The 21,421-nt window shown below is 44.3% G+C and overlaps 12 non-coding genes and 1 pseudogene across 12 annotated transcripts; all 13 read right to left on the bottom strand.

Moving 5' to 3' along the window:
- Positions 1–931: 931 nt before the first annotated feature.
- On the bottom strand, positions 932–1,122 carry LOC141243939 (U2 spliceosomal RNA). The gene has a single exon (XR_012307951.1). It is a non-coding gene; the product is annotated as a U2 spliceosomal RNA (small nuclear RNA).
- Positions 1,123–2,237: 1,115 nt separating this feature from the next.
- Positions 2,238–2,428, bottom strand: LOC141243938 (U2 spliceosomal RNA). The gene has a single exon (XR_012307950.1). It is a non-coding gene; the product is annotated as a U2 spliceosomal RNA (small nuclear RNA).
- Positions 2,429–3,543: 1,115 nt separating this feature from the next.
- On the bottom strand, positions 3,544–3,734 carry LOC141243962 (U2 spliceosomal RNA). The gene has a single exon (XR_012307973.1). It is a non-coding gene; the product is annotated as a U2 spliceosomal RNA (small nuclear RNA).
- Positions 3,735–4,849: 1,115 nt separating this feature from the next.
- Positions 4,850–5,040, bottom strand: LOC141243960 (U2 spliceosomal RNA). The gene has a single exon (XR_012307971.1). It is a non-coding gene; the product is annotated as a U2 spliceosomal RNA (small nuclear RNA).
- Positions 5,041–6,155: 1,115 nt separating this feature from the next.
- LOC141244002 (U2 spliceosomal RNA) lies at positions 6,156–6,337 on the bottom strand. Its single transcript, XR_012308009.1, has one exon. It is a non-coding gene; the product is annotated as a U2 spliceosomal RNA (small nuclear RNA).
- A 524-nt stretch (positions 6,338–6,861) lies between these two features.
- LOC141244026 (U2 spliceosomal RNA) lies at positions 6,862–6,977 on the bottom strand (annotated as a pseudogene).
- Positions 6,978–8,092: 1,115 nt separating this feature from the next.
- Positions 8,093–8,274, bottom strand: LOC141244013 (U2 spliceosomal RNA). The gene has a single exon (XR_012308019.1). It is a non-coding gene; the product is annotated as a U2 spliceosomal RNA (small nuclear RNA).
- Positions 8,275–14,267: 5,993 nt separating this feature from the next.
- LOC141243936 (U2 spliceosomal RNA) lies at positions 14,268–14,458 on the bottom strand. Its single transcript, XR_012307948.1, has one exon. It is a non-coding gene; the product is annotated as a U2 spliceosomal RNA (small nuclear RNA).
- Positions 14,459–15,573: 1,115 nt separating this feature from the next.
- On the bottom strand, positions 15,574–15,764 carry LOC141243935 (U2 spliceosomal RNA). Its single transcript, XR_012307947.1, has one exon. It is a non-coding gene; the product is annotated as a U2 spliceosomal RNA (small nuclear RNA).
- A 1,115-nt stretch (positions 15,765–16,879) lies between these two features.
- LOC141243968 (U2 spliceosomal RNA) lies at positions 16,880–17,070 on the bottom strand. Its single transcript, XR_012307978.1, has one exon. It is a non-coding gene; the product is annotated as a U2 spliceosomal RNA (small nuclear RNA).
- Positions 17,071–18,185: 1,115 nt separating this feature from the next.
- Positions 18,186–18,376, bottom strand: LOC141243933 (U2 spliceosomal RNA). Its single transcript, XR_012307946.1, has one exon. It is a non-coding gene; the product is annotated as a U2 spliceosomal RNA (small nuclear RNA).
- Positions 18,377–19,491: 1,115 nt separating this feature from the next.
- Positions 19,492–19,682, bottom strand: LOC141243932 (U2 spliceosomal RNA). The gene has a single exon (XR_012307945.1). It is a non-coding gene; the product is annotated as a U2 spliceosomal RNA (small nuclear RNA).
- A 1,115-nt stretch (positions 19,683–20,797) lies between these two features.
- Positions 20,798–20,988, bottom strand: LOC141243931 (U2 spliceosomal RNA). Its single transcript, XR_012307944.1, has one exon. It is a non-coding gene; the product is annotated as a U2 spliceosomal RNA (small nuclear RNA).
- Positions 20,989–21,421: the final 433 nt, after the last annotated feature.

The raw sequence follows: 21,421 nt of genomic DNA, 5'->3' as shown, positions 1-21,421 counted from the left end.
TAAACACAGCACCTTCACCCCCTGCTGTTCCCACCCGCCTCAACACCGTTGGAAGGGAGGAGAACCAATTAAGGCGGGGGGTGGGGTGGAACGAGCAGCTGTCTACCCTTAGCAGGAGGGCTCCTGATTACATACCTCTCCTGCTGCTGCTGCTGCTGGCTGTCCAGCAGCAGACTGAAGGTGGCTGCTGCTGTGCACAGGTATATAAAGGCTCAGAGCCTATTATGACACGCGCAGCCAGCGTTCCATTGCCACATTCCATCTACTGCAGGCAGGATACCTGGCTGGCTGAATGTCGCTGAGAAGCTCACAGAGACCGCCATAAGCAACAGTTTAACAGAATGCCACAGACTAATCAACCAAACTTTTTGGGTTGGGTTCTCTTTTATAGTCTGCAGGCATTAAATGAAAGAAGTCAGTGTTCCAGCAGAAGGAGACAACGTTTCAGAAAAGGCATTGTAGCAAACCAAAAAATAAATTTTAAGCGCAGCAGAGTAACCAGCGCACATACCTGTTAGCTCAGGTGAGTTTAAAAGGCTGCTGTTGATAACAAGGGCATTTGCTAAATAGATGGTGTGTGTGCAACAATATACTGAAAGGTCAATTATATTGTGCAGCTTATCTCACCACCTGTAGTTATTTAGGTGAAAGCTCCAAAATGCTTGCCTAATATGTCTGTTTATCCAAAAGGAAGTAAAAAGGGAGAGCTAGAAAGATAGCATTGCATCACATTACATGGCAATGCAATGCACAGTTGCTGAAGTTGAACCAAAATGAGCTTGTAATCTGGCTTCTGCAACTTTGAACATGAAAAATCCAATGAGGAGAAGAAAAGCAAAGCCAAAGAGTCCATCCCAAAATCCGACAAACAAGCAAAATGAACAAAAAACATTGAATTCAATTCTTTCTGATTTTAGAAACTGCATTAAAGAAGGGGTGCACCGGTCCTGGAGATACTGCAATACCAGGTCAATGCGTGGAGTGGACAGAGCAAGCTCTTTTTCCATCTCCCTGTTCTAAAAATCCATTTAATATATGGTCCCCAGATAGGGGACGTATCAGATATTAAACTGATAAGAACAGATACTACACTTGATCTTAGCCAAAAGGCCGAGAAGCGATAACCAGAATTGGTTTCAAACTACGGAGCCACCCAAGGATCCTGAAAAGTCCATTTGTGGAGATGAGCTCCTGGACTCCCGTTAAGAAGACATGTTGTCAACCTCTAGATCCCTTACATGCCTGCACTTTTCGGCTTGCTGCTGCTGCAATCCACGCGTTTTAGATCTGCATAACTCCACCTCTTTAAACACAGCACCTTCACCCCCTGCTGTTCCCACCCGCCTCAACACCGTTGGAAGGGAGGAGAACCAATTAAGGCGGGGGGTGGGGTGGAACGAGCAGCTGTCTACCCTTAGCAGGAGGGCTCCTGATTACATACCTCTCCTGCTGCTGCTGCTGCTGGCTGTCCAGCAGCAGACTGAAGGTGGCTGCTGCTGTGCACAGGTATATAAAGGCTCAGAGCCTATTATGACACGCGCAGCCAGCGTTCCATTGCCACATTCCATCTACTGCAGGCAGGATACCTGGCTGGCTGAATGTCGCTGAGAAGCTCACAGAGACCGCCATAAGCAACAGTTTAACAGAATGCCACAGACTAATCAACCAAACTTTTTGGGTTGGGTTCTCTTTTATAGTCTGCAGGCATTAAATGAAAGAAGTCAGTGTTCCAGCAGAAGGAGACAACGTTTCAGAAAAGGCATTGTAGCAAACCAAAAAAGAAATTTTAAGCGCAGCAGAGTAACCAGCGCACATACCTGTTAGCTCAGGTGAGTTTAAAAGGCTGCTGTTGATAACAAGGGCATTTGCTAAATAGATGGTGTGTGTGCAACAATATACTGAAAGGTCAATTATATTGTGCAGCTTATCTCACCACCTGTAGTTATTTAGGTGAAAGCTCCAAAATGCTTGCCTAATATGTCTGTTTATCCAAAAGGAAGTAAAAAGGGAGAGCTAGAAAGATAGCATTGCATCACATTACATGGCAATGCAATGCACAGTTGCTGAAGTTGAACCAAAATGAGCTTGTAATCTGGCTTCTGCAACTTTGAACATGAATAATCCAATGAGGAGAAGAAAAGCAAAGCCAAAGAGTCCATCCCAAAATCCGACAAACAAGCAAAATGAACAAAAAACATTGAATTCAATTCTTTCTGATTTTAGAAACTGCATTAAAGAAGGGGTGCACCGGTCCTGGAGATACTGCAATACCAGGTCAATGCGTGGAGTGGACAGAGCAAGCTCTTTTTCCATCTCCCTGTTCTAAAAATCCATTTAATATATGGTCCCCAGATAGGGGACGTATCAGATATTAAACTGATAAGAACAGATACTACACTTGATCTTAGCCAAAAGGCCGAGAAGCGATAACCAGAATTGGTTTCAAACTACGGAGCCACCCAAGGATCCTGAAAAGTCCATTTGTGGAGATGAGCTCCTGGACTCCCGTTAAGAAGACATGTTGTCAACCTCTAGATCCCTTACATGCCTGCACTTTTCGGCTTGCTGCTGCTGCAATCCACGCGTTTTAGATCTGCATAACTCCACCTCTTTAAACACAGCACCTTCACCCCCTGCTGTTCCCACCCGCCTCAACACCGTTGGAAGGGAGGAGAACCAATTAAGGCGGGGGGTGGGGTGGAACGAGCAGCTGTCTACCCTTAGCAGGAGGGCTCCTGATTACATACCTCTCCTGCTGCTGCTGCTGCTGGCTGTCCAGCAGCAGACTGAAGGTGGCTGCTGCTGTGCACAGGTATATAAAGGCTCAGAGCCTATTATGACACGCGCAGCCAGCGTTCCATTGCCACATTCCATCTACTGCAGGCAGGATACCTGGCTGGCTGAATGTCGCTGAGAAGCTCACAGAGACCGCCATAAGCAACAGTTTAACAGAATGCCACAGACTAATCAACCAAACTTTTTGGGTTGGGTTCTCTTTTATAGTCTGCAGGCATTAAATGAAAGAAGTCAGTGTTCCAGCAGAAGGAGACAACGTTTCAGAAAAGGCATTGTAGCAAACCAAAAAAGAAATTTTAAGCGCAGCAGAGTAACCAGCGCACATACCTGTTAGCTCAGGTGAGTTTAAAAGGCTGCTGTTGATAACAAGGGCATTTGCTAAATAGATGGTGTGTGTGCAACAATATACTGAAAGGTCAATTATATTGTGCAGCTTATCTCACCACCTGTAGTTATTTAGGTGAAAGCTCCAAAATGCTTGCCTAATATGTCTGTTTATCCAAAAGGAAGTAAAAAGGGAGAGCTAGAAAGATAGCATTGCATCACATTACATGGCAATGCAATGCACAGTTGCTGAAGTTGAACCAAAATGAGCTTGTAATCTGGCTTCTGCAACTTTGAACATGAAAAATCCAATGAGGAGAAGAAAAGCAAAGCCAAAGAGTCCATCCCAAAATCCGACAAACAAGCAAAATGAACAAAAAACATTGAATTCAATTCTTTCTGATTTGAGAAACTGCATTAAAGAAGGGGTGCACCAGTCCTGGAGATACTGCAATACCAGGTCAATGCGTGGAGTGGACAGAGCAAGCTCTTTTTCCATCTCCCTGTTCTAAAAATCCATTTAATATATGGTCCCCAGATAGGGGACGTATCAGATATTAAACTGATAAGAACAGATACTACACTTGATCTTAGCCAAAAGGCCGAGAAGCGATAACCAGAATTGGTTTCAAACTACGGAGCCACCCAAGGATCCTGAAAAGTCCATTTGTGGAGATGAGCTCCTGGACTCCCGTTAAGAAGACATGTTGTCAACCTCTAGATCCCTTACATGCCTGCACTTTTCGGCTTGCTGCTGCTGCAATCCACGCGTTTTAGATCTGCATAACTCCACCTCTTTAAACACAGCACCTTCACCCCCTGCTGTTCCCACCCGCCTCAACACCGTTGGAAGGGAGGAGAACCAATTAAGGCGGGGGGTGGGGTGGAACGAGCAGCTGTCTACCCTTAGCAGGAGGGCTCCTGATTACATACCTCTCCTGCTGCTGCTGCTGCTGGCTGTCCAGCAGCAGACTGAAGGTGGCTGCTGCTGTGCACAGGTATATAAAGGCTCAGAGCCTATTATGACACGCGCAGCCAGCGTTCCATTGCCACATTCCATCTACTGCAGGCAGGATACCTGGCTGGCTGAATGTCGCTGAGAAGCTCACAGAGACCGCCATAAGCAACAGTTTAACAGAATGCCACAGACTAATCAACCAAACTTTTTGGGTTGGGTTCTCTTTTATAGTCTGCAGGCATTAAATGAAAGAAGTCAGTGTTCCAGCAGAAGGAGACAACGTTTCAGAAAAGGCATTGTAGCAAACCAAAAAAGAAATTTTAAGCGCAGCAGAGTAACCAGCGCACATACCTGTTAGCTCAGGTGAGTTTAAAAGGCTGCTGTTGATAACAAGGGCATTTGCTAAATAGATGGTGTGTGTGCAACAATATACTGAAAGGTCAATTATATTGTGCAGCTTATCTCACCACCTGTAGTTATTTAGGTGAAAGCTCCAAAATGCTTGCCTAATATGTCTGTTTATCCAAAAGGAAGTAAAAAGGGAGAGCTAGAAAGATAGCATTGCATCACATTACATGGCAATGCAATGCACAGTTGCTGAAGTTGAACCAAAATGAGCTTGTAATCTGGCTTCTGCAACTTTGAACATGAAAAATCCAATGAGGAGAAGAAAAGCAAAGCCAAAGAGTCCATCCCAAAATCCGACAAACAAGCAAAATGAACAAAAAACATTGAATTCAATTCTTTCTGATTTGAGAAACTGCATTAAAGAAGGGGTGCACCAGTCCTGGAGATACTGCAATACCAGGTCAATGCGTGGAGTGGACAGAGCAAGCTCTTTTTCCATCTCCCTGTTCTAAAAATCCATTTAATATATGGTCCCCAGATAGGGGACGTATCAGATATTAAACTGATAAGAACAGATACTACACTTGATCTTAGCCAAAAGGCCGAGAAGCGATAACCAGAATTGGTTTCAAACTACGGAGCCACCCAAGGATCCTGAAAAGTCCATTTGTGGAGATGAGCTCCTGGACTCCCGTTAAGAAGACATGTTGTCAACCTCTAGATCCCTTACATGCCTGCACTTTTCGGCTTGCTGCTGCTGCAATCCACGCGTTTTAGATCTGCATAACTCCACCTCTTTAAACACAGCACCTTCACCCCCTGCTGTTCCCACCCGCCTCAACACCGTTGGAAGGGAGGAGAACCAATTAAGGCGGGGGGTGGGGTGGAACGAGCAGCTGTCTACCCTTAGCAGGAGGGCTCCTGATTACATACCTCTCCTGCTGCTGCTGCTGCTGGCTGTCCAGCAGCAGACTGAAGGTGGCTGCTGCTGTGCACAGGTATATAAAGGCTCAGAGCCTATTATGACACGCGCAGCCAGCGTTCCATTGCCACATTCCATCTACTGCAGGCAGGATACCTGGCTGGCTGAATGTCGCTGAGAAGCTCACAGAGACCGCCATAAGCAACAGTTTAACAGAATGCCACAGACTAATCAACCAAACTTTTTGGGTTGGGTTCTCTTTTATAGTCTGCAGGCATTAAATGAAAGAAGTCAGTGTTCCAGCAGAAGGAGACAACGTTTCAGAAAAGGCATTGTAGCAAACCAAAAAAGAAATTTTAAGCGCAGCAGAGTAACCAGCGCACATACCTGTTAGCTCAGGTGAGTTTAAAAGGCTGCTGTTGATAACAAGGGCATTTGCTAAATAGATGGTGTGTGTGCAACAATATACTGAAAGGTCAATTATATTGTGCAGCTTATCTCACCACCTGTAGTTATTTAGGTGAAAGCTCCAAAATGCTTGCCTAATATGTCTGTTTATCCAAAAGGAAGTAAAAAGGGAGAGCTAGAAAGATAGCATTGCATCACATTACATGGCAATGCAATGCACAGTTGCTGAAGTTGAACCAAAATGAGCTTGTAATCTGGCTTCTGCAACTTTGAACATGAAAAATCCAATGAGGAGAAGAAAAGCAAAGCCAAAGAGTCCATCCCAAAATCCGACAAACAAGCAAAATGAACAAAAAACATTGAATTCAATTCTTTCTGATTTTAGAAACTGCATTAAAGAAGGGGTGCACCGGTCCTGGAGATACTGCAATACCAGGTCAATGCGTGGAGTGGACAGAGCAAGCTCTTTTTCCATCTCCCTGTTCTAAAAATCCATTTAATATATGGTCCCCAGATAGGGGACGTATCAGATATTAAACTGATAAGAACAGATTTTTTGATTGAAGCTGCATCCAAGGCACTGAAAAATGTGACCGAAGTCACACCAAAACAGCGCACGAGGCGAGGATTCATGTGGACCCTTCCCGGAGGAGAGGGTCCCCAATAAACCATCCCCATCCCTCCGAGCCAGAAGGCCACAGCGAGGGTCAGGGATCTCCGATGCTCTCCCTAGCCGAAGCCGGAGAAGAGCCGTTTTCGTGCTCCCAGCTTCCATCTAGGCTGCCACCCTAGTGGAGCTGGAGCCTGTGTTGGTTTCTCAGCCCAAAGCTGACCGGACCTCCGACCGGGTTTATAAAAATTCCCCTTCCTAGCCCGGAGGCCAGGAATAGGGGGGGTTGCTCAGAAAGTATGATTGGCAAAGGTGCGGCGTGCTACGAAGCCAAGTCTTTCTGGGGTTCCCAGTCCCAGTAAGCTTGGACTCCCACCAGGGCGCCTACTCCTGGGGCACATTGCTCCAAAGCCCTCACACTTACCCAGCCTAGTGACTTCGATCCTGGAGGGCCATGTTTTCCATCAGATAACTCTATGAGCCACCTGGCGTACTAACAAGTGCACCAAACCAGTGTGTAATATGCATCAATTTACTAGGGCAGCCCAAGGACAAAACTGCCTTTTCAAAAGATACTACACTTGATCTTAGCCAAAAGGCCGAGAAGCGATAACCAGAATTGGTTTCAAACTACGGAGCCACCCAAGGATCCTGAAAAGTCCATTTGTGGAGATGAGCTCCTGGACTCCCGTTAAGAAGACATGTTGTCAACCTCTAGATCCCTTACATGCCTGCACTTTTCGGCTTGCTGCTGCTGCAATCCACGCGTTTTAGATCTGCATAACTCCACCTCTTTAAACACAGCACCTTCACCCCCTGCTGTTCCCACCCGCCTCAACACCGTTGGAAGGGAGGAGAACCAATTAAGGCGGGGGGTGGGGTGGAACGAGCAGCTGTCTACCCTTAGCAGGAGGGCTCCTGATTACATACCTCTCCTGCTGCTGCTGCTGCTGGCTGTCCAGCAGCAGACTGAAGGTGGCTGCTGCTGTGCACAGGTATATAAAGGCTCAGAGCCTATTATGACACGCGCAGCCAGCGTTCCATTGCCACATTCCATCTACTGCAGGCAGGATACCTGGCTGGCTGAATGTCGCTGAGAAGCTCACAGAGACCGCCATAAGCAACAGTTTAACAGAATGCCACAGACTAATCAACCAAACTTTTTGGGTTGGGTTCTCTTTTATAGTCTGCAGGCATTAAATGAAAGAAGTCAGTGTTCCAGCAGAAGGAGACAACGTTTCAGAAAAGGCATTGTAGCAAACCAAAAAAGAAATTTTAAGCGCAGCAGAGTAACCAGCGCACATACCTGTTAGCTCAGGTGAGTTTAAAAGGCTGCTGTTGATAACAAGGGCATTTGCTAAATAGATGGTGTGTGTGCAACAATATACTGAAAGGTCAATTATATTGTGCAGCTTATCTCACCACCTGTAGTTATTTAGGTGAAAGCTCCAAAATGCTTGCCTAATATGTCTGTTTATCCAAAAGGAAGTAAAAAGGGAGAGCTAGAAAGATAGCATTGCATCACATTACATGGCAATGCAATGCACAGTTGCTGAAGTTGAACCAAAATGAGCTTGTAATCTGGCTTCTGCAACTTTGAACATGAAAAATCCAAAGAGGAGAAGAAAAGCAAAGCCAAAGAGTCCATCCCAAAATCCGACAAACAAGCAAAATGAACAAAAAACATTGAATTCAATTCTTTCTGATTTTAGAAACTGCATTAAAGAAGGGGTGCACCGGTCCTGGAGATACTGCAATACCAGGTCAATGCGTGGAGTGGACAGAGCAAGCTCTTTTTCCATCTCCCTGTTCTAAAAATCCATTTAATATATGGTCCCCAGATAGGGGACGTATCAGATATTAAACTGATAAGAACAGATTTTTTTCTTTTTCATTTTGTTCTTATATTTCAGTTGTTATTTCTCTTCTAATATTTCTCTTGCCTTATAATCTGTTCATGCTACAAGGTTCCACAGATGAAAGTTCCATAGACTCTTGGCTCTTTTTTTCCCAATTCTCTTCAGATCTAACAGGTAATAAATATATATTTCACTTAGTGCTAATTTTATGCATTCACTTTCACTTATAAAATCTCTTTTAAAAAGCAATATGTTTCGGACTTTCCATAGCGCATTCTTTATTCCATTTATCATTATCCAAATGACTCTTTCTTTTTCTTTTGATTGACATGTAAAATTTCCATATAAAACTACTTCGTGATTTAAAAACTTAAGACCAGTAACAAACTTTAAGAGACTTCCAACTTCTTTCCAGACATTTTGGGCATAAAAACAGTTCCAAAAGGTGTGTAAAACTGTTTCCTCTCTAACACAGCCTGTTCTAGGGCATCTTGCAGTATTGCACAATCCCCTTCTGTGTTGAAAAAATCTAACAGGAACACATTCTTGCACTATTGCCCATGCCAAGTCTTTATATTCATTTGTTAGATAAGGTGCATAAGTCATTCTCCAAATTCTTCCACTTTTAGTGTAAGTAAAGTTTGCCACTGCTGTCATCGTTTCTTTTCTCTTTGTCTCTAGAGCCAGTCTTCTTGAATTTGACAGCATCTCCACATCTACTTCAGGTAAGTTATAAAGTCTAATTGTTTTTTCTAGTAAGACATATTGTTTTGGCGGTGTAATTAGGACAGGAGAATTTTGGGGCAATGTTATCCACTTTCTTTTCCTAAAGATATCTCCACCTGCATATCTTAAGTAGAAAGACCAATGAGTTCTTAGATTGGTCATTTTGAAGCAAAAACTAAAGAACTTTAGGTACAAAAAATTTTTGATATTTGGGATATTCTTTCCACCATATTTATGCTGCTTGTACATTGTCTCTCTTCGAACCTTCTCCATTTTTGATCCCCACAGAAAAAGAAAAATTTGTCTCTGGAGAAACTTTACTGTGTTCTCATTCGGGGGGTACACCATACTTAAAAACAACATTATCGGCAACAACAAAGACTTAATGATCAAGTTTTTACCTTCCATTGATAATTTTCTGAGTTTCCATAAACTTATCTTCTTTTGCATTTTCTCCTTCACCAACTGCCAACTTTCTTCTCCATCATTCTTTTTTGTAAACACAACACCTAAAATTTTGATCTTATCACTTCTTATTTTAAGTTGAGGAATCTGCGCATCTGACCAATCACCGAATCCAAGACATTCGCTCTTCTCCAAGTTCAGTTTGAAGGCAGATGCTAAACAGAAAAAATCAGTAGTTCTTACTGCTCTTCTCAGCGATTGTTCTGAGTCGCACAGGATCGTGATGTCATCCATGTACCCCAGTGACTTAGTACTTAGTCCATTTCCACCTGGTATGGGTACACCTTTCACCATCTTATCTTTCCTCAACATTGCCAGTAGAGGCTCGATTGCGCAGATAAAGAGCAGAGGCGAAAGTGGGCATCCTTGTTTGACGCCCGACTTTAGAAAAACTTCTGAAGATAAAAAACCATTAATTAAAATCCTGCTAAAACTTCCATCATATAAAAGTGCAATGTGCTTAATAAAAACATCCGGGAATTTCATTTTCTTTAACACAGAATACAGGTACTTATGAGAGACTCTGTCGTACGCTTTCTGGAAATCAAGGGACAGAAGAGCTAGCTTTTGCTTCCTCTCTTGCTGATACCAAATTGCGTCCCGTATAATATTCAAGTTTTCTGCAATTGTACGACCAGGCACACCACATACCTGATCAGGATGCACGACCTTCTCTATCACCTTCTTCATTCTGTTCACCATGATTTTTGCCATAATTTTATAATCTACGTTGAGTAACGTGATTGGTCTCCAGTTCTCTAGATTAGTCTTATCTCCTTTTTTAAAAAGCAGGGTGACCACACCACTTCTCCAAGATTCAGGCAATTTGTCACATAAAAAGACAGCTTTAAAAATCTCAAACAGGTCGTCTTTTAAAATCTCCCAAAAAGTAAGATAAAATTCAATTTGTAGTCCGTCAGTACCCGGTGTTTTTCCTCTAGAAAAGCTTTTGATTGCACTTAGCAGTTCTTCTTCACAGATATCTTCAATCAACAACTCTTGATCTTGCTTTTCAAGGTGATTCTGCAATGAATTAAGAGCATCAGGTAAAAAATCAGCGTCAATTTTCTTTTCGCTAAAAAGATTTTGATAAAAAGTTTGCGCTTTGTCCAACAGTCCATCTTTAGTTGTTTCACCATCAAGTTCTTTAATTAATTCTTTGCGTTCTAAAGATTTTTTGAAAAAGAACCTGGAACATGTTTCATTTTTTTCCATATGTTCTACCTTGGCGTTGAAAATTATTTCTTTGCCTTTCTGTTCAATTGCTTTTTTAATGTCTTCTTTGACTTGTAAAATAACATCCTCCATATCTATCCCTGCATTTCTGAGTTTGTAACCTGTTTGCAGTTTTGTATTCAGGTCTTTAAACCATTTCTGATTCTGTCTGGCCTTCCTTTTGCCAGCTAAGAGAAAAAAATGTCTAATTTGAGACTTCACATACTCCCACCATTCTAGAATTCTTTTGTAATAATGTTTTTTCCCCTGTAGTTTTTTATAAAATTTCAAAAATTCCTCTTTTATACTTTCATCTTCCAGCAGCAGAGTGTTCAACTTCCAGACACCTCGCCCTTTCTCTAGACTGGGCAATTCCAAGTGAGTAATTAACGTTTTGTGGTCAGAAAAGATGTTACCTGTTAGATCCACTTTATTCACTTTAAAACTCTGTGATGTCAGAACAAAGTCAATTCTTGATTTTAGAAGATTGTTCTCCCAAGTGTATCCTGGTTCAGAGGTATTCTTTACTCTCCAGACATCATTCAGGCAAGTATCGTCGATTAGATTTTTTAACTGCATCTCAGTTTTGTCTTTCCTTCTAGTACCTGATGTCCTATTTTCATCAGACCGGATACAATTGAAGTCACCGCCAACCACAGTTGGTGTAGGACCAGGTATAAAGAGTTTGATGATATCTAATAAACTGGATCTTTCCTCTTTAATCGGAGATGCATAAACATTAATCAGCTTGAACTCGGATCCACAGTAACTCACATTAACAACTAGTGCACGTCCAGGTTCAACTTCAGTGAACGAGGTAACCTTAAAGTCTTTGTTTTTAAACAGGACGCCAACACCAGTAGCACGCGATCCATTTTCACCGGACCAGATGGAAGGTCCGTTCGCCCAATCTTCCCTTAGTTTGTTATAGTTAGGGTCATGGTCAATGCCGCATTCTTGAAGTAAAAAAATATCAGCATCTAAAGTCATCAGGTAAGAAAATAAAGCAGCTCTCTTGACAGAGCCCTTTAAACTCCTCACATTTAGTGAGGCAATTTTGAGTGTAGCCATAAATCATTTAAACAGAGCTTGAGTCCGTATCTGACATGAATCCGACCGGGGTAGAGGGACCCGCAGAAACGTCCGTGTCTGAGAATTCCTCGATGTTCACCGGATCAGATGGGTTTACAGGTTTAGGAACTGAGATGATCGGTTTAGGTGAGTAATTAGGGAGGACTATTTTCAAACGCCCAGCAGGTCTTTTGCTGGCGCTCTCTCCCTTAAACAAACTCGACTTCTCCTTTTTCCTTTTCCTCAAAACCTCCACGTCAATGTTAATCTCCTCCTCCTCCTCCTCACCACCAGCCTCCTTAGAAGACTCCTCTCCCATCTCCACTTCAGACTCAGCTGGATTCTCCTCCACCACATGACCATCTGGACTCTCCGACCAATCCTTGAGAACAATGCTATCCCCAGGCGGGTCCCCAGCAGTGTCCTTGGGCGGATCCCCAGAAGGGTTCCCGGGAGGGTCCTTGGATTTGTCTGTTTGTTCTTCAGGACTGGACCGCTTCGGAGGGGCTCCCCCCCGAGCTGCATCTGCATAGCTGAAGGTCTTTTTTCTCAACGGACAATCCCGAAAAGAGTGCCCAGGGATACGGCAGATATTACAGATCATCTGATTTGGGCAGTTCAGAGTGACATGTCCTTTTTGATAGCACTTCTTGCAAAGAGCGTTCTCCTCCTTGCAGCTCTCAAAGGAATGCCCAAAGTCCATACATTTTCTGCAGAAGATAGGCATCCCTGGATAGAAGAGTCTTCCTCTCTCTCTGCCAATCAGGAAGCTCTGAGGCGGATGAATGAGTCCACCAATTCCCAAACCTTCTCTCAGCTTCACGATGAACTTGTATTTTCCGGTCCACAACCTCTCAGAGTTCATGATTTTGTGAGAAAAGTGGACCTCAGAGCAATAGTTATGCAGAAACGCAGCCACATCCTTTTCAGAGACATGCGGATTGCTCATATGAACCACCACAGACTTCTCTTCTGCCAGGCAGAGGGTCACAAAACACAGTCCTTTAAGATCTTCCTCCTGAAGTCTCAGCTTGATCTGATGGTAAAAATTCTGAGATGCCACTTCAGAGGTCAGGGTAAGCACAAAGCGTCCAGGAGCATCTTGAAGTGCCAGAATGTTCTCCCTTTTCACCTGCAGGATCTCAAGCAGGACCTTCCTCACGAAGAAAGACAGGGAGAACTTGTCACGGGCTCGCTCTTCAACTTCAATCTTGAAAGAGTTCTTGATCTTCAAGTCGCCAGCTCCAGCAGAACGGAGAGTAGCCGATGTCGCCATCGCCATATTCAGATAAGTCGATCGCCTTCTTGGTTCTCTTCAGCACGCACACCCCCTATAGCAGCAGGAGGCTTAAGACAGTAGAACTGCCGATGCCTCAAGGCCGAGGATGCGATAGGCTTTGGAGTCTTCCAGCAACAACACTTGGTCGTAGCCAAAAGGCCGAGAAGCGATAACCAGAATTGGTTTCAAACTACGGAGCCACCCAAGGATCCTGAAAAGTCCATTTGTGGAGATGAGCTCCTGGACTCCCGTTAAGAAGACATGTTGTCAACCTCTAGATCCCTTACATGCCTGCACTTTTCGGCTTGCTGCTGCTGCAATCCACGCGTTTTAGATCTGCATAACTCCACCTCTTTAAACACAGCACCTTCACCCCCTGCTGTTCCCACCCGCCTCAACACCGTTGGAAGGGAGGAGAACCAATTAAGGCGGGGGGTGGGGTGGAACGAGCAGCTGTCTACCCTTAGCAGGAGGGCTCCTGATTACATACCTCTCCTGCTGCTGCTGCTGCTGGCTGTCCAGCAGCAGACTGAAGGTGGCTGCTGCTGTGCACAGGTATATAAAGGCTCAGAGCCTATTATGACACGCGCAGCCAGCGTTCCATTGCCACATTCCATCTACTGCAGGCAGGATACCTGGCTGGCTGAATGTCGCTGAGAAGCTCACAGAGACCGCCATAAGCAACAGTTTAACAGAATGCCACAGACTAATCAACCAAACTTTTTGGGTTGGGTTCTCTTTTATAGTCTGCAGGCATTAAATGAAAGAAGTCAGTGTTCCAGCAGAAGGAGACAACGTTTCAGAAAAGGCATTGTAGCAAACCAAAAAAGAAATTTTAAGCGCAGCAGAGTAACCAGCGCACATACCTGTTAGCTCAGGTGAGTTTAAAAGGCTGCTGTTGATAACAAGGGCATTTGCTAAATAGATGGTGTGTGTGCAACAATATACTGAAAGGTCAATTATATTGTGCAGCTTATCTCACCACCTGTAGTTATTTAGGTGAAAGCTCCAAAATGCTTGCCTAATATGTCTGTTTATCCAAAAGGAAGTAAAAAGGGAGAGCTAGAAAGATAGCATTGCATCACATTACATGGCAATGCAATGCACAGTTGCTGAAGTTGAACCAAAATGAGCTTGTAATCTGGCTTCTGCAACTTTGAACATGAAAAATCCAATGAGGAGAAGAAAAGCAAAGCCAAAGAGTCCATCCCAAAATCCGACAAACAAGCAAAATGAACAAAAAACATTGAATTCAATTCTTTCTGATTTTAGAAACTGCATTAAAGAAGGGGTGCACCGGTCCTGGAGATACTGCAATACCAGGTCAATGCGTGGAGTGGACAGAGCAAGCTCTTTTTCCATCTCCCTGTTCTAAAAATCCATTTAATATATGGTCCCCAGATAGGGGACGTATCAGATATTAAACTGATAAGAACAGATACTACACTTGATCTTAGCCAAAAGGCCGAGAAGCGATAACCAGAATTGGTTTCAAACTACGGAGCCACCCAAGGATCCTGAAAAGTCCATTTGTGGAGATGAGCTCCTGGACTCCCGTTAAGAAGACATGTTGTCAACCTCTAGATCCCTTACATGCCTGCACTTTTCGGCTTGCTGCTGCTGCAATCCACGCGTTTTAGATCTGCATAACTCCACCTCTTTAAACACAGCACCTTCACCCCCTGCTATTCCCACCTGCCTCAACACTGTTGGAAGGGAGGAGAACCAATTAAGGCGGGGGGTGGGGTGGAACGAGCAGCTGTCTACCCTTAGCAGGAGGGCTCCTGATTACATACCTCTCCTGCTGCTGCTGCTGCTGGCTGTCCAGCAGCAGACTGAAGGTGGCTGCTGCTGTGCACAGGTATATAAAGGCTCAGAGCCTATTATGACACGCGCAGCCAGCGTTCCATTGCCACATTCCATCTACTGCAGGCAGGATACCTGGCTGGCTGAATGTCGCTGAGAAGCTCACAGAGACCGCCATAAGCAACAGTTTAACAGAATGCCACAGACTAATCAACCAAACTTTTTGGGTTGGGTTCTCTTTTATAGTCTGCAGGCATTAAATGAAAGAAGTCAGTGTTCCAGCAGAAGGAGACAACGTTTCAGAAAAGGCATTGTAGCAAACCAAAAAAGAAATTTTAAGCGCAGCAGAGTAACCAGCGCACATACCTGTTAGCTCAGGTGAGTTTAAAAGGCTGCTGTTGATAACAAGGGCATTTGCTAAATAGATGGTGTGTGTGCAACAATATACTGAAAGGTCAATTATATTGTGCAGCTTATCTCACCACCTGTAGTTATTTAGGTGAAAGCTCCAAAATGCTTGCCTAATATGTCTGTTTATCCAAAAGGAAGTAAAAAGGGAGAGCTAGAAAGATAGCATTGCATCACATTACATGGCAATGCAATGCACAGTTGCTGAAGTTGAACCAAAATGAGCTTGTAATCTGGCTTCTGCAACTTTGAACATGAAAAATCCAATGAGGAGAAGAAAAGCAAAGCCAAAGAGTCCATCCCAAAATCCGACAAACAAGCAAAATGAACAAAAAACATTGAATTCAATTCTTTCTGATTTTAGAAACTGCATTAAAGAAGGGGTGCACCGGTCCTGGAGATACTGCAATACCAGGTCAATGCGTGGAGTGGACAGAGCAAGCTCTTTTTCCATCTCCCTGTTCTAAAAATCCATTTAATATATGGTCCCCAGATAGGGGACGTATCAGATATTAAACTGATAAGAACAGATACTACACTTGATCTTAGCCAAAAGGCCGAGAAGCGATAACCAGAATTGGTTTCAAACTACGGAGCCACCCAAGGATCCTGAAAAGTCCATTTGTGGAGATGAGCTCCTGGACTCCCGTTAAGAAGACATGTTGTCAACCTCTAGATCCCTTACATGCCTGCACTTTTCGGCTTGCTGCTGCTGCAATCCACGCGTTTTAGATCTGCATAACTCCACCTCTTTAAACACAGCACCTTCACCCCCTGCTGTTCCCACCCGCCTCAACACCGTTGGAAGGGAGGAGAACCAATTAAGGCGGGGGGTGGGGTGGAACGAGCAGCTGTCTACCCTTAGCAGGAGGGCTCCTGATTACATACCTCTCCTGCTGCTGCTGCTGCTGGCTGTCCAGCAGCAGACTGAAGGTGGCTGCTGCTGTGCACAGGTATATAAAGGCTCAGAGCCTATTATGACACGCGCAGCCAGCGTTCCATTGCCACATTCCATCTACTGCAGGCAGGATACCTGGCTGGCTGAATGTCGCTGAGAAGCTCACAGAGACCGCCATAAGCAACAGTTTAACAGAATGCCACAGACTAATCAACCAAACTTTTTGGGTTGGGTTCTCTTTTATAGTCTGCAGGCATTAAATGAAAGAAGTCAGTGTTCCAGCAGAAGGAGACAACGTTTCAGAAAAGGCATTGTAGCAAACCAAAAAAGAAATTTTAAGCGCAGCAGAGTAACCAGCGCACATACCTGTTAGCTCAGGTGAGTTTAAAAGGCTGCTGTTGATAACAAGGGCATTTGCTAAATAGATGGTGTGTGTGCAACAATATACTGAAAGGTCAATTATATTGTGCAGCTTATCTCACCACCTGTAGTTATTTAGGTGAAAGCTCCAAAATGCTTGCCTAATATGTCTGTTTATCCAAAAGGAAGTAAAAAGGGAGAGCTAGAAAGATAGCATTGCATCACATTACATGGCAATGCAATGCACAGTTGCTGAAGTTGAACCAAAATGAGCTTGTAATCTGGCTTCTGCAACTTTGAACATGAAAAATCCAATGAGGAGAAGAAAAGCAAAGCCAAAGAGTCCATCCCAAAATCCGACAAACAAGCAAAATGAACAAAAAACATTGAATTCAATTCTTTCTGATTTTAGAAACTGCATTAAAGAAGGGGTGCACCGGTCCTGGAGCTACTGCAATACCAGGTCAATGCGTGGAATGGACAGAGCAAGCTCTTTTTCCATCTCCCTGTTCTAAAAATCCATTTAATATATGGTCCCCAGATAGGGGACGTATCAGATATTAAACTGATAAGAACAGATACTACACTTGATCTTAGCCAAAAGGCCGAGAAGCGATAACCAGAATTGGTTTCAAACTACGGAGCCACCCAAGGATCCTGAAAAGTCCATTTGTGGAGATGAGCTCCTGGACTCCCGTTAAGAAGACATGTTGTCAACCTCTAGATCCCTTACATGCCTGCACTTTTCGGCTTGCTGCTGCTGCAATCCACGCGTTTTAGATCTGCATAACTCCACCTCTTTAAACACAGCACCTTCACCCCCTGCTGTTCCCACCCGCCTCAACACCGTTGGAAGGGAGGAGAACCAATTAAGGCGGGGGGTGGGGTGGAACGAGCAGCTGTCTACCCTTAGCAGGAGGGCTCCTGATTACATACCTCTCCTGCTGCTGCTGCTGCTGGCTGTCCAGCAGCAGACTGAAGGTGGCTGCTGCTGTGCACAGGTATATAAAGGCTCAGAGCCTATTATGACACGCGCAGCCAGCGTTCCATTGCCACATTCCATCTACTGCAGGCAGGATACCTGGCTGGCTGAATGTCGCTGAGAAGCTCACAGAGACCGCCATAAGCAACAGTTTAACAGAATGCCACAGACTAATCAACCAAACTTTTTGGGTTGGGTTCTCTTTTATAGTCTGCAGGCATTAAATGAAAGAAGTCAGTGTTCCAGCAGAAGGAGACAACGTTTCAGAAAAGGCATTGTAGCAAACCAAAAAAGAAATTTTAAGCGCAGCAGAGTAACCAGCGCACATACCTGTTAGCTCAGGTGAGTTTAAAAGGCTGCTGTTGATAACAAGGGCATTTGCTAAATAGATGGTGTGTGTGCAACAATATACTGAAAGGTCAATTATATTGTGCAGCTTATCTCACCACCTGTAGTTATTTAGGTGAAAGCTCCAAAATGCTTGCCTAATATGTCTGTTTATCCAAAAGGAAGTAAAAAGGGAGAGCTAGAAAGATAGCATTGCATCACATTACATGGCAATGCAATGCACAGTTGCTGAAGTTGAACCAAAATGAGCTTGTAATCTGGCTTCTGCAACTTTGAACATGAAAAATCCAATGAGGAGAAGAAAAGCAAAGCCAAAGAGTCCATCCCAAAATCCGACAAACAAGCAAAATGAACAAAAAATATTGAATTCAATTCTTTCTGATTTTAGAAACTGCATTAAAGAAGGGGTGCACCGGTCCTGGAGATACTGCAATACCAGGTCAATGCGTGGAGTGGACAGAGCAAGCTCTTTTTCCATCTCCCTGTTCTAAAAATCCATTTAATATATGGTCCCCAGATAGGGGACGTATCAGATATTAAACTGATAAGAACAGATACTACACTTGATCTTAGCCAAAAGGCCGAGAAGCGATAACCAGAATTGGTTTCAAACTACGGAGCCACCCAAGGATCCTGAAAAGTCCATTTGTGGAGATGAGCTCCTGGACTCCCGTTAAGAAGACATGTTGTCAACCTCTAGATCCCTTACATGCCTGCACTTTTCGGCTTGCTGCTGCTGCAATCCACGCGTTTTAGATCTGCATAACTCCACCTCTTTAAACACAGCACCTTCACCCCCTGCTGTTCCCACCCGCCTCAACACCGTTGGAAGGGAGGAGAACCAATTAAGGCGGGGGGTGGGGTGGAACGAGCAGCTGTCTACCCTTAGCAGGAGGGCTCCTGATTACATACCTCTCCTGCTGCTGCTGCTGCTGGCTGTCCAGCAGCAGACTGAAGGTGGCTGCTGCTGTGCACAGGTATATAAAGGCTCAGAGCCTATTATGACACGCGCAGCCAGCGTTCCATTGCCACATTCCATCTACTGCAGGCAGGATACCTGGCTGGCTGAATGTCGCTGAGAAGCTCACAGAGACCGCCATAAGCAACAGTTTAACAGAATGCCACAGACTAATCAACCAAACTTTTTGGGTTGGGTTCTCTTTTATAGTCTGCAGGCATTAAATGAAAGAAGTCAGTGTTCCAGCAGAAGGAGACAACGTTTCAGAAAAGGCATTGTAGCAAACCAAAAAAGAAATTTTAAGCGCAGCAGAGTAACCAGCGCACATACCTGTTAGCTCAGGTGAGTTTAAAAGGCTGCTGTTGATAACAAGGGCATTTGCTAAATAGATGGTGTGTGTGCAACAATATACTGAAAGGTCAATTATATTGTGCAGCTTATCTCACCACCTGTAGTTATTTAGGTGAAAGCTCCAAAATGCTTGCCTAATATGTCTGTTTATCCAAAAGGAAGTAAAAAGGGAGAGCTAGAAAGATAGCATTGCATCACATTACATGGCAATGCAATGCACAGTTGCTGAAGTTGAACCAAAATGAGCTTGTAATCTGGCTTCTGCAACTTTGAACATGAAAAATCCAATGAGGAGAAGAAAAGCAAAGCCAAAGAGTCCATCCCAAAATCCGACAAACAAGCAAAATGAACAAAAAATATTGAATTCAATTCTTTCTGATTTTAGAAACTGCATTAAAGAAGGGGTGCACCGGTCCTGGAGATACTGCAATACCAGGTCAATGCGTGGAGTGGACAGAGCAAGCTCTTTTTCCATCTCCCTGTTCTAAAAATCCATTTAATATATGGTCCCCAGATAGGGGACGTATCAGATATTAAACTGATAAGAACAGATACTACACTTGATCTTAGCCAAAAGGCCGAGAAGCGATAACCAGAATTGGTTTCAAACTACGGAGCCACCCAAGGATCCTGAAAAGTCCATTTGTGGAGATGAGCTCCTGGACTCCCGTTAAGAAGACATGTTGTCAACCTCTAGATCCCTTACATGCCTGCACTTTTCGGCTTGCTGCTGCTGCAATCCACGCGTTTTAGATCTGCATAACTCCACCTCTTTAAACACAGCACCTTCACCCCCTGCTGTTCCCACCCGCCTCAACACCGTTGGAAGGGAGGAGAACCAATTAAGGCGGGGGGTGGGGTGGAACGAGCAGCTGTCTACCCTTAGCAGGAGGGCTCCTGATTACATACCTCTCCTGCTGCTGCTGCTGCTGGCTGTCCAGCAGCAGACTGAAGGTGGCTGCTGCTGTGCACAGGTATATAAAGGCTCAGAGCCTATTATGACACGCGCAGCCAGCGTTCCATTGCCACATTCCATCTACTGCAGGCAGGATACCTGGCTGGCTGAATGTCGCTGAGAAGCTCACAGAGACCGCCATAAGCAACAGTTTAACAGAATGCCACAGACTAATCAACCAAACTTTTTGGGTTGGGTTCTCTTTTATAGTCTGCAGGCATTAAATGAAAGAAGTCAGTGTTCCAGCAGAAGGAGACAACGTTTCAGAAAAGGCATTGTAGCAAACCAAAATAGAAATTTTAAGCGCAGCAGAGTAACCAGCGCACATACCTGTTAGCTCAGGTGAGTTTAAAAGGCTGCTGTTGATAACAAGGGCATTTGCTAAATAGATGGTGTGTGTGCAACAATATACTGAAAGGTCAATTATATTGTGCAGCTTATCTCACCACCTGTAGTTATTTAGGTGAAAGCTCCAAAATGCTTGCCTAATATGTCTGTTTATCCAAAAGGAAGTAAAAAGGGAGAGCTAGAAAGATAGCATTGCATCACATTACATGGCAATGCAATGCACAGTTGCTGAAGTTGAACCAAAATGAGCTTGTAATCTGGCTTCTGCAACTTTGAACATGAAAAATCCAATGAGGAGAAGAAAAGCAAAGCCAAAGAGTCCATCCCAAAATCCGACAAACAAGCAAAATGAACAAAAAACATTGAATTCAATTCTTTCTGATTTTAGAAACTGCATTAAAGAAGGGGTGCACCGGTCCTGGAGATACTGCAATACCAGGTCAATGCGTGGAGTGGACAGAGCAAGCTCTTTTTCCATCTCCCTGTTCTAAAAATCCATTTAATATATGGTCCCCAGATAGGGGACGTATCAGATATTAAACTGATAAGAACAGATACTACACTTGATCTTAGCCAAAAGGCCGAGAAGCGATAACCAGAATTGGTTTCAAACTACGGAGCCACCCAAGGATCCTGAAAAGTCCATTTGTGGAGATGAGCTCCTGGACTCCCGTTAAGAAGACATGTTGTCAACCTCTAGATCCCTTACATGCCTGCACTTTTCGGCTTGCTGCTGCTGCAATCCACGCGTTTTAGATCTGCATAACTCCACCTCTTTAAACACAGCACCTTCACCCCCTGCTGTTCCCACCCGCCTCAACACCGTTGGAAGGGAGGAGAACCAATTAAGGCGGGGGGTGGGGTGGAACGAGCAGCTGTCTACCCTTAGCAGGAGGGCTCCTGATTACATACCTCTCCTGCTGCTGCTGCTGCTGGCTGTCCAGCAGCAGACTGAAGGTGGCTGCTGCTGTGCACAGGTATATAAAGGCTCAGAGCCTATTATGACACGCGCAGCCAGCGTTCCAT

Source organism: Phyllobates terribilis, unplaced genomic scaffold (genome assembly GCF_046119375.1).
Source record: "Phyllobates terribilis strain yellow unplaced genomic scaffold, ASM4611937v1 Scaffold_1274__1_contigs__length_337103, whole genome shotgun sequence".
In the NCBI taxonomy this organism is placed as follows: Eukaryota; Metazoa; Chordata; class Amphibia; order Anura; family Dendrobatidae; genus Phyllobates; species Phyllobates terribilis.
Note: the sequence above shows the minus strand (reverse complement) of the source record. Positions and strands in the feature narration are given on the sequence as shown.